Below are 12,981 nucleotides of genomic sequence, written 5' to 3' on the forward strand. Positions count from 1 at the left end.
TGATATCATGGTAAACGGATAACAAAATACTTACAAAATCCGAAAGGCTTTAGCCCTTAACTGTAATATAGTAAAAAATATATTTGCACCGAAACACAATTTAGTTTTAGTTCGGTACACAACTGACATGCGTGTGACGCCGAACAAAACGAATTAGGTATCGCATAGCTTTTTTTTATTATTCTGTGCAACGCCATTTGACACGTGGAATTCTATCGTTTAAGACATATTTTCGTTTCTCTATCTCTCTTGTCTATATATATGTACTGCATATATATATATATTTATATATACCAAAGGACCTTTGTCGTTTCACAGGCGCATATCGTGCCGTACATATTCGAGTTGCCGCTTATTTCGTTAAATCGTTTAAGTCTTTTTATTATTATTATTGTTTTTTTTTTTTTTTGGCGTTGTAACGTCCCATTGATCCGTGTCACATTACCCTCGTGGAGATTCTCGCAAAAGCTAGTATTATATAGCAAGTGGGACCCGGTCGACCTGTCGGGGCAGCACTCTTAGTCGTTTTCGAGAATTAGAAACACCCGTAGTAAACATTTATATATAGCGTGTGTACCTACGTGGCTTATTACATACCGCACAATAAAAATGTACTTTAACGTGTTGGATGTTACATTTAAGCTCGGCCGTCGAGATAAGTACGGGATTTCCCGGCCGCAAGACAAATAATTTCGACCGAGGGTAAAAAACGAGTTGCCGAGATTTTTTTTTATTACAGCATACTTTTTTTTCAAGTCCCAGTAGCTAATGTTTTTTTTTACCGTCCCATGTTCGCGTTAATTTTTACTCAAAATCGTTATTTCTCTGATTTGTATAACCCATTAACGTTATCTGGATAAAGCAATTGTTTTCCTATTTGACTCATCGACAAACATTAATTTGTTAAATCACTTAAAATACGGGTTTTGAATAGAGGTAGGAAAAATTTGTTTTTTAAATCTTGTGAAACTAAACGGCTTATACGCGACCAATATCAATTGGCGTTAATTTAAATCAAAAACAAATACATGAAATCTCGGATGGACCGTTTAAAAACACTGATTCAAGTACCTATGTATAACATTTTATACAGGAATCGCTGAATACAGAAAGGGTATATGTCCAGATTTTAAATTTTCGAGACAAAAACCTTAATATTTCTGAAAAAATGTAATTACAAATTTCATGTTATTAAATAATATAGCATTAGGCATAATATACATGTTTTTTAAATTATTTAAAGAAAATGTACAGTAATTTAGTGAAAATAAGTATATGTTGTCTAATGCACTATTATTTAATAACATGAAATGTATAATTAAATATTTTCAGAAAAATAATTTATTAAGTTTAAAATGTGGCCACATGCCCTTTCTGTATTTAGCGGTTCATATGGTATATATAAACATATTATACACATGTGTGTATTTTATTTATATAAAATGAATATATGGAAGATTTCAAAACATCTATAGAAAATCAGCGTTGTTTAGTGTAAAATTTGGCAGTTTTCTCCAGTTGGAACACATCATAATATTAATTATTGTAAATAACAATATTACATTTTTTCAACGAACATTTTATTTTATTTTTTATTCATATAACTAATATTATGCTCAAACACAATAAAATATTTTCATTTGCGCTTTGATAAAATTTTTAATAAATTCTAATCGATTTTCCAATTATCAACGGTATTATATTATTTTAATATTTATTGCCGGCGCGGTATATCAGTTCAAACGGAAGTCGAGTTTAAATGCTTTCCGGACTATACGGGTGATTTATTCGAGGTCAATGTATGCATGGATATTGATTTATAATATATTATCTTCATTCGTTTGTAATATAAGTATTTAATAATTGTAATATGTTATCGAGATATCTTGGTAATAATTATTCGTCCGTTCAATTTTCGTTTTATTTTAATAATAAGTTTTGGTAATAAAACGTTTTTTACTTTGTACATAAAAAAACGAAAGTCTTTACACACTCATGCATACGCTTGTATAATGGCATTGTGGAAATTTAAATAAACTATAAAATCCGGGGAAGGGGAAAGAGTACCATTTGCAACGGTAGTGATCCCCCTTTTGATGCTAATGTGGAATGATTTTTTTATGTCTCTGTCCCCGATATGCCACAATTGAATTACCATGACGAATATTTGATGAGATTTGGAGACTTGGAAATTTCATCGAAACTTAAAAGCCGTCGGCCGATAAACTTTAATGGACAGATGACTAAAATGTCCAAAGACAGGAGTAAATTCACATGATGCAGCTCAGTTGTTTGTACCGGAGTAACCAGACTAGATTTTCGCAGTATAACTTTGTTAACAATTGGAAATACATTAGCCGCTAATGAACATTGCGAACGGTGTTTTCTGCAAGTTTAATTTGTTCTCTGCAATGGACAAACACATAATATCCTTGCCTATGCGAGTTTTATATTTCGCCTCCCCTTCCCCCTCGCTCGCAGATTTTCCGTCAGGGAAGACAGGAATTTATATTTATATACATAAATATATATATATATATATATGTATGAATGATGTGGATGTGGAATGTAGTCCCCCAGTTCTCCAGTGATGGATGACCCTGCAGAAAAGCTATCTTTCTTTCTCTCTCTCTCTCTCTCTTAAAGTTTCTTATGCCGGCCAATCCAATAAACCATGCTCAGTCATATCTCTCAAAATCTCTTTTATTCACGTTTTTACCTACTTTTTTTCCCCTTTGTCGCGTCATTTTTTTTCTCGAAATTATGTGTGAATATGAAATCTTGGCATCAAAATTGAAAACTTTTAATATTATTTTTTCGAAGGAGTTATCTAACGGTAGCGCGATAATTTACTACACTATTCAATTGTTATCTGTTAGCTGGTCGCAACAATAAAAATGTCCAACAAACCGACCAAATTGCAGAATAAATTCACGTTGTGGATAATTTAGATAAAATCAGGAACTGGAATTTAGAACAGAACAGAACTGCAGTTCTGAATATTGGTAGTTAGGAGTTTGCTGGCTATAATATGTTATGATACTTATTTTTTTTTGTATAAAATTAAAATATAGATTTATTGATATAAAACTGTATACAAATGATGATTTGTACAGTGTATAATAATAATAATTATTTTAATTACAATTTAATGTATAATGTAATTATCAACTTAACGTTTATAATTATAAACAAAAACACGTTATCTTATATTAAAAGTTACCACCGAAAACACCCAGCATTCATTGTTGGTTATTTTAAGGTTAACAGTAATACTTGTATTATCATAAAATAGTAGAATGTAGCCCCAACATTTTTTGGGGAAACTTCAGTGGTTACTGATTATTTACAACGACTATAGTATAGTAGAATAAGTACATAGGAGGTAGTAAAATATCATACGTATCATAAACAAACAGACAATATGGCTTTTATAGTAGTTTAATAAACACTTATATCAACTTTTATACATTAATTAGTTGAATTACAGTACATTTATTACATGTATTTATTTCTATTGTCTGATAGTTTTATTTTCAATATTGTTTAAGTCGAAAGCGACTTTGCCAAAACTACAGCCATGATTGTGAATATCCTTTTGACCATAACTTGTATTGTTGTCATAAAATAATGGATACCCTCAAGTGCAAAACTAATAGATTTACCAACGAGGGCCATAATATATTAAATTTACCCGTTGAAATGTAGTTCCAAAACCTAAAACGTCCCTTGGCTTATGTCCAAACATGCAGTTTCACTTTGACATCAACGAAACCGCTTATAGAGTGGCCGACTAAATATATAGGCTACGAAACGCAAAAGAAATAAGTTATTCTATAAAAAAAAAAACCATAACGTTCGTTGATGGTATTTATATAACTTAGACTTTAAAGGCAACGAGTTTTATTTGAAACGCTTTTCGTTCAAAATATATTTTGCGAGATCGTTAATTTGATGTTTTCTCAGGGTAAACGAAAATAACATTATTAGTAATATTGTAACCAGTATACTTTGATCTTGTCATAATATAATGTTCCTTTTGTATTTAAATAATATCCGATTTATCTCGTGTACGACATACTTCACAATAAGTTCACAAAAAAAAAATTCTATTTGTGCTTTGTGAACCTCTAAAAATAATAATTGTTACTGTATTGTATAAAATATGTTGTTATAACAAATTCCGAATTAGTTTCGATTATTGTTAGAAAATAACACTTTACAGTATTATTAATAATACACGTCTTAAATTTTGTTTAACTTCTTCAAATTTAATAACATTTTGCTTTAATAAAACAATCCACACACACGCGCGCTTGTTTTACTTTCAAGTTAAACAAAGTAAGCAAAGGCATTGAAAAGTACCTTTTCCACAAATACTCTATGAAATGGTTTTTATTAGGTACCTGTAGAAACATTTTCATATTTCATCAATAACACGCTGTTCAAATCCGAGTAAAGTGAATTGCGATTGAACTTTAGTTTTATTAATTTAATGGGAATTCAGCGTTAAAGCATCATACTACAGTCTACGATGTGACTTATGGAAAAGTGTAAAGCCGTAATCAACTATGGCAGAGTTTCCACGTTGTTTCTATAACGCGAACAATTACTAAATTGTTTTGTCTGTGACTTTCCTTGTTAATTAAATATAAAAGCCAATTCGGATTGATTGCTTTGAACAAATTTTGCGAAGAACATCGAAGTTTATATAAATTGATCGGGAAAAAAATTGTATTAGATAATACAACGCTTACTTTATCACTGGATTGTTAGGTACTTGGAATAATAATATGCTAATAAGCTGCAATAAATCAAATAGTTTTTTGTTTATATATTCGTCATCGTGTAATTCATTTATTTAGTTTAACAAAAAATGTTTATTATTTCTTATAATATATTAAAATACTTTAAACAAAGTAAATAATTTTATGTTATACGGTCAATACACAATAATATCAATAACACAAAGAGAAAATAATAATATAATTTTTGTGTTTTCGCGATTTTTGTGTGAGAAATCGTCGCCTAAAATATGATGTTTTAAGAAACAGGGCTAATTACTATAGTGACCGTAATTTATAATGCAGACGACAATAAAATTATTTAAAAAAAAAAAAAAAACAATAAAATATATTAACAGAAAATCGATTAGGTTAAACTTTGTGTTTACGCAATTAGGAGAGATTACAGTTTTATATTATTTAAAAAAAAGTAAAGAGATTCAATCAGTAAAAAATGGAAGTTATATGGCAGCTTTAGTAGAATTATGACGTTCAAATTAAAAAAACAGATAATTATCTAAGTGCTAGCGACGCGACGTTGCTGACAAGCTAAAACCGGACTAGTGTCCAATTAGTTTAGGATCCTTTTTGATTATAAAAAAAAAATACAAATAATTATTGAATACAAATAATAGAATTGAAAAACATAGATTCGTTGAACATTAATTCTTATTTTTTTATTATTATTGTTGCAGTTACTGTTTTTAGAAAACAATTGCTGGAGAAATATTTGTTAAAGACATTTTTTTAACATTTTCCGTCTTTGCGGTCGTTTTGGTAGAAATTATTTGCTAATTTAGATTTATATGACTAAAAAATAAGACTATCAGAGTTTAATAATTATTTTGTACGTTTTTGCTGAATATTGTTAACACAAAACGATATGTCCATGCGGCGGTTATTGTTTTAGATGACAGAAATATTTTAATTGTTAAAGTTTAAGCTAATGATATATTTCTACCACGAAATTATATTTCTGGCGTCCATTTTTTTCTTTTTTATGCAGACAAATACAATTATTATTAGTGTTTTATGACCGTAGTGGGGTAACTTTTCTATAACTATACTGTGCGTTTCACAACGACTCTTCGCCGAGCAAAACGTATGTTTATCACGCATATAAAAATTCAACAAAAAAACTACAAATTCGTTTTATCTGCGGGTTACACGCGATTTTCGCAGCCAACCGTCGTTTTGCAGCAATGTCGACACAACATGTGTCATTGTGATCTCCATACTAGGTATATAGTTCGCTTCAAAAGCAGTAAGTTGGAAATTATCCCCAAGGGCTCGTAAAATATGGCATAGGCTCATACACTATACATAGTATAATGTAGTTTGCCCGTTTGAATTTGTCTAAACTATCGCAGTTGAAGTATATTAGTTGAGTTATTCGAAATCATTACATGAATATGCCAATTAATTGGTGCAAAATGAACTATGAACAAACTTAACTGGCGAATAATAGTCTTTAGTTTGGAATATTCACGATTGTCCAACGCAAACATTAGAAGAACTGAATTTGTTTACGTTGCTTTTGCCTTTTAATACCACACCTATTGTAAAGGTATATAAATATTAGAGGTATTATATTGTATGTACTTTTTTGTGTCTTCCTTCTGAGAGCATAATATGAGGGTGTATGTGCCGAAGCGGCCGTGTCTGGAATTAATGCGAAATCTATACAATTATGCGATTTTAGTCGTACGATTATGCAACAATACCTTTAACAACTATACTGACACACTATTATAATCCGGGGTGCCGTTATTATTATTATTATCGTTATTATTATTATTACAGTCATTATTATTATTGTTATCACGCGTCGCTGTCGTAAAGTACAGTATTATGCAATTATTATTCTTGAACACTATAAACTTCTTGCGCACAAAGCGATTAAAAAATATATTAAAACGATTTCGCTCGGTATAGTCTTTTCGTAACTATTGTTCTGTCTGATAGGGTAATGGACTCGGTGAAAAAAAAGAAAAGGAAGGCAAGAGATGGATAAAATATTATATAGTACCGCAAAGAGCCCGGTGCTAATTTCGTAGCGTTCATAAGAAATGTATGGACTGTATGTATAATTGTACTTGCGAATTAACGGTCGAATAGATAAGACACTTAAGATTCCTTGTTTAGTTTGTAATGTGTTCATAATGTGTGATATTGTGCCTAATAAAAATATATGCCTTGTAAATGTGAAATGTTGTTTACGTCGATACCGATTAGACGCACATGTTGTAGACAATAAGTTCATGAGCTGTAAACCAACAGGATAATGTAACGAATGATGTGAAAGCTATCTTCTCACGTGGTTTTAAAGTTTACGCCGTACACAATTGGTTAAGGAAGAAGTTAACGTTGAACGTATACGAATTTTGTATACAAAACATCTTACTGAGCTTTAAAACGTTGTTTTACATACATTTGTATAGAACCATATATTATATTAGAACGGCTTTGTTTAAAATAATTAGTTTTTCTTCGTTCTTGGCGATTGCTGCGCGTTACGTGAAAACACATTCGCAAAATATAGCTGTATTATAATATTTTATATATTAGTTTTCCCCAAAACACGAGTTTGCTCGTACATAACACACTTTAATTAGCTACTATATGATTGCCGCTAACAGTTATAGTATAGCGCCTAAAGGATTTTGATATATATATACTGGTATATGGTATGTCAATAGACGTCAATGCTGTATTTTCAATAATAATGATTATTATTACTGATTGGTGGAAATTGAAATGCATATATAATTTTGCCCTATACACAAATTCTATAACTAAACATGCTTTGGTATATTAGAATAATTGTAAAATTATTAGCCAAATTGTGTGTTCTTAGGAGATAAACGGCCAAATAGCAAATACTAACATACTAAAATATATATTATACACAATATATTTATATCTAATTTGTAATGTCTATGTCTATATCTAAATTTATATATATATATATATATATATATATATATATATATATATATATATATATATATATATATATATATATATATACAAATCATAATTAATACGTTTCAACAGAGATATACATCAATATAGAATTAGGTATGGAACGTGTACGGGGTTGCCACCTCCAATTGCATTACATCCTCTAATTGCAGTGCAATAACTATGTATATATCTATAATATCGATGAACTATTTCACATAATATTCTACCAATAAAGACTCGACCGAAGCGTCGTTATATAGTCAATAGCAACATTCGAGTCACGTTTCTCTAACGAATCGAGCATCCTGTATGTGTGAGTGTAATTTGATTGTAACCGCCCGGAGTCCACTTATCTTATCTCACCCTCAATACCAACGGCGCATGACAAAACAACAATAATATATTACTTTTACCGTAAAAGCCCCTTGCACCGTCGCGGCCGAGGCAAGTTTTATTGGACCGAAAAAAAAAATCTTAAACATTCCCCTATAAATGAAAAAATCAAAAAAAATCTAGGTCTCGCGCAGGTAACACTTAGTCTCGAGATTTATGTACGTCGTACGCGGGAGACCGCGTATGACCATAGGCCCGGTGTTGGCATCAGAGGGGAGGGTTAGAGTTGGGGGAGGGGGGGGGGGGTGACGAGAAGAGGAATTATTCGCGTTACACCCGACAAAACACCCTTTACGGGGGTCTTATATTGATAGCGGCCATATTTACGGGGTTTTTTTTTGCTTCCACCACCTTTGCGCCGTTAACTCCATGAAATACTTACGGCAACTAAGGTGTATGTGTGTGTGAAGCGGGATAGGTACTACATATAGCTGCTGTAAGACAGGTATATAAATACATACATATTATATTGTATGGAAAAAATAGGACTAAGGAAAACCACCATTCCGGGGGCGGGCGTTATTCCAAAACCGCATTTTATATTATTATTATAGTGTACACAATATATTATTTTAAACGTACTATATTGTTATTATGGTGGCGAATATAATCGGTTACCGAGTGTGCGAAATAGCCTTTTAAGAACAATACCCGCCCCAGGTTGCGGTAACTGTTATTTTTCAGCGTCCAAAAACATCGTCTCCCTCTTATCCGTTTCATTTCTAATGCGTTGAAATTAACGACCCCCCTCAAAGTACGACCCAGCAGGTATAACTTTATACATTATATATATATATATTTATATTTATGTACATGCTATGAGTTAGGGCGTGGTACTAAATGGATTAAGCAAAGAGATAAGAAGAAAAATTCGTATACTGTACTAATTTAATAACGCAATTCTCCCTTACGCTTCTCAAAACATTAAAAAATCCTATCAGCACTATGACCGGTCATAAACAAGACGTATAACTAGGTACATGGAAATTTACTCTACATTTTATGAGTCTTTTGATTTTTTTTTTACCCTCTTAAAAGGGATTAACGATAAGTACTGAGATTGCTTTTAGGTGTTTGCGCCAAGGGGACTTCATGAACCATGGCTTTTGTTTCTTTATATTTATTAATAAGACGAAGGAGAAGAAAAATAACACTCGGGAACATCACAAACAACGTTGAAACATTGTTTTAATAGCACAAAAAATACGTTTAATAATTAAAACCGAGTAATTTATTTTCATAAGAGACACAATATAAAGTTCGGTGTTTTCGAAAGTTGTTTGGACTTTAATTAATTTTAGTTTTGTTTGGATTTTTTTTTTTTAATACCAAATGTTTCAAAACGATTTTTTGATTTTAACCTAATGAGTTTTTAATGTTCTCGGGATGACGAATTGCGTATTTAAAAATATACATAGACTCTGAAAACCGAAAATGGGTATTACATAATAAATCCATATAACGATTAATTAAAACGTTTCTATGGTATATATTTTATAATATATTTATGATAACATAATTTAATAATATTATAATCTATATAATTGGTGTTTTTTAACTAGAAGTTTATTTACACTGGAAATATTATATTGCTTATTAAAGCACAACCTATTGCTGTAATTTGTTTGTTTTTGTTTAAGTAATAATTATTTCATCATGAGTATATAGCTTGATATTTAACATTTATTCACGATCAAACAAGGGAACATTAATTATGATATTTTCTTTGGTGTGTTTAAAATGACAGCACCAATTATAAAATATTAATTAAGGCAAGGCAATAATTTGTATGGGAAATTTGTATAGGTAATCATTGTAATCAATTTGACAAGATTTCATGGAGACTTTTTAACACTTTACAAAAAAAAAAAGGTAGAAATTGCTACAAATTTATTTGTCAAACCAAAAATATGTCATAAACTCTTTCCCCGTTAAAAAGTGGATTTTTTTTTCTATGTTTCACTTTTTTAAGTGTAGTTTTAGGTCTGAAAATTAGATAATAGATCTAATGTAAACCTATGGTAGAGTTATAACTTATAACATACCTATACAGTTTTATCAAAAATCTGTAGTCAAACCATTTTTTTTATTAATAGAAAAAAAAACAAAACTGATACTTTAGCCGTATTCAACATTAGATTGCTTTGTGGAGATCAACATGTGTTTAAAAACAGTTATTTTCATTGTTAATTATGATGTATAACAAATTATTATAGACAAATGATCATCCCTAATCGAATCTCACCCTGAAACTAAAATTACCATCTCACAAACATTATTGCCTCGACAATGCTTTTATTGATAATTCATTTTTCTACCACCTTCAGATTTGAAAGTAATTTAATCGCTTTCGGTTATAATAATTCCCGAAGTAACCTGTAACCTTCCCAAGCCCAATATACTCCATCCTCACAATGCTCGACCCCACTGTGCTGTTTTTTTTTTATTTAAGGGAAATTTTAATTAAATTTGTTTTACTATTTTTTTTTTGTGTCGGTTTAATCGATTTTACAAAAAATTGAGTGTTTATTCAAATTACTTTTAATTGTGATACTATTGATAATAGTCAAGTTTTTAATTTGTCATAAAAGTGGAGTAAAAATACCCGGGCCCTTGTTTTGTTAATTATATGGTTCTGTTAATGGTATCGCGCAGTTCGTGTTCAAAGCAGACTGTTTATTACAGCCATACAATTTACACTTGTTTCATTTATGCATACATTATAGTTACTGCATTAGCGACCTACCTCGACAAATTTGGTGTACAACAATTAGTTCGGTAGAACAATTTTTTAATTATCTCTCCCACGCATTATAATATTATTAAAATGTACGGTTGCCCGCATCCATTTTGGCATTATGTAAAATTAAATCGTTACATTAAAATGTTACTGTATGACTCGTGTGCAAGTATAAAGTACACACGTGTATGATATTATAATAATTGGCCGCATTTACCTATGATTCGACAACAAATGACAATATGAACCAAACAATATTTTGTATCATTCGGTTAATTTTGAATTTATGCGTATCAGCTGTCAATGTTCACTTTGTTAATAATTATCGATTAATTAAAGCGTCCATATGAATCTATCGATTTTGCTTGAATATATTAGTAAAAACTGTCATCGTTGTAATTTAGACATTATTTCAAATAAGCTCCGGATGCACACTATAAGTAACTAGATCACAAACTGTTTCAGAACCACTTAAAAGTTTTAAACACCGGCAACATTTTCAGAAGGTCCTTAAAACTTTACCCCGCTGTACGTTATGACTATGAGTTCACGCCATGATTTTTTTTTTAGGTCATTTTTTTTCTCGGTGTATACAAAACTTAGGTAGTTTGAGGGCTTGAATTTGTAGTACGAATTGCACGTACTTTACGAATGCTTAAATTTCAAGCATAACAACTTTTCCCAGAAATTCGTATTACAGCAATTCATTGTTTGTTATTTCTTTTACTGAATAGGTGCATGATAGAAAAATATTTTTCTTCCAAAAAATGTATCGTGTATTCTTCTAGTAGGTACTTATAATATTTACGTAATGCGAAACAACAAGTTTTTCGTTCCAAGTATGAACCAATACACGTAATGAAAAACGTTAATGCTTTTATTGTTATTTAATTTTTCAAAGAAGTTTATTTTCGTTAGTTGTCAGGTTATATTTTTTCCTCAGTCAAATGGTTAACACTACTTAAAATCGACGAAACATTCAGGAACCTAGATTTTTGTTGTTTATTAATTATATTCTTACCGAAATATGGTACAAATTCACGCTTATCTTAAAATGCCTATCTCTTGGATTTGTATCAACCGCTACCACACACGATGCCAAAGTGCTGGATCATCTGTGTATAATAAAATCAATGATAATATCTACTTATAGGACAAGTATTCATAATTACTAACAAAGAGTATTAAAAAAAAAAGGTGGATTTCTATGTACTTTTAATGGACCAAGGGATGCTGATAAATATCCGGGTAGTATTGCACAAATTCTGCTGTCTGAGTATGTATGTGACATTCTGTCATCGTGTGTATTTGATCGTACTGGGTATTATTATTTATGTGTCAATATTTTGGGTTAGCGATTGACTTGAGCTGCATGTGTGTATTGCTAATTATTAAACACGGTGTGTCGAACTTGTATTGTGTAAATAAAGGCTGCCTGCATCGCATTTGATTGTCGGCATAACCGTACAACGACGGTTGCAACGAAACGCTTTTTAGTCGCCATTAATCTTCTCCAAAGGCGGCGTGTATTTTATACACCAAGGATTCGGACCCGAATTCCTGGGAGAGAAGAACTCGACCGCGGGAATGCGCGGTCAGAACGGTGCTTAATTATTTCCACGTACCTAAGTAGCGTCGTCTTAAACGGCTTAAGACTATCGATTTTGCATTCGGTAATAAGGCGATTAAATTAATACCTCCGGAGCGTTTCGCGTTAACCGTAGGCGCAATAATAATACAAAACGCTATTATCGGGAAACGAGACCGGATCGCCCGAAGTTACCCTGTTTTTTATTGTCTTGTGTAATTTTGGGGTGCCGTCACGTGTCCAAAATCATTTTACACTCGGCTAATTTTCTCGCATCTTGTTGTTGCCCCACCACATATTGGTCTGCCCCGTGTAATATTATGTTTTGATCCTGGTACGGCGATAATATTTCAAATATAATATCCGAACAAATCGTCAAACGCACAGTGTGTGTATGTGTGTTTTTCAATGAATATTAAATGAGCGTTTTGTTGCTGTGGACGTCAGGATTCGCAATCGCACAGCGTGTACTCGGCGCGCCGTTATGAGTTCTTGCTCGCACTACACGC

The 12,981-nt window shown here is 31.4% G+C and overlaps 1 protein-coding gene across 2 annotated transcripts in view; it reads left to right on the plus strand.

The window, feature by feature from the left end:
* Window positions 1-12,981, plus strand: part of LOC126846871 (semaphorin-2A) — a 247,954-nt gene that overhangs the window by 40,446 nt on the left and 194,527 nt on the right. The gene's annotated exons all lie outside the window — the stretch shown is intronic.

Source organism: Adelges cooleyi, unplaced genomic scaffold (assembly GCF_023614345.1).
Source record: "Adelges cooleyi isolate 19-005CV unplaced genomic scaffold, UGA_ACOO_1.1 ACOO_flye_CR_arks_rails_tigmint_CR_PRNA_9, whole genome shotgun sequence".
Lineage (NCBI taxonomy): Eukaryota > Metazoa > Arthropoda > Insecta > Hemiptera > Adelgidae > Adelges > Adelges cooleyi.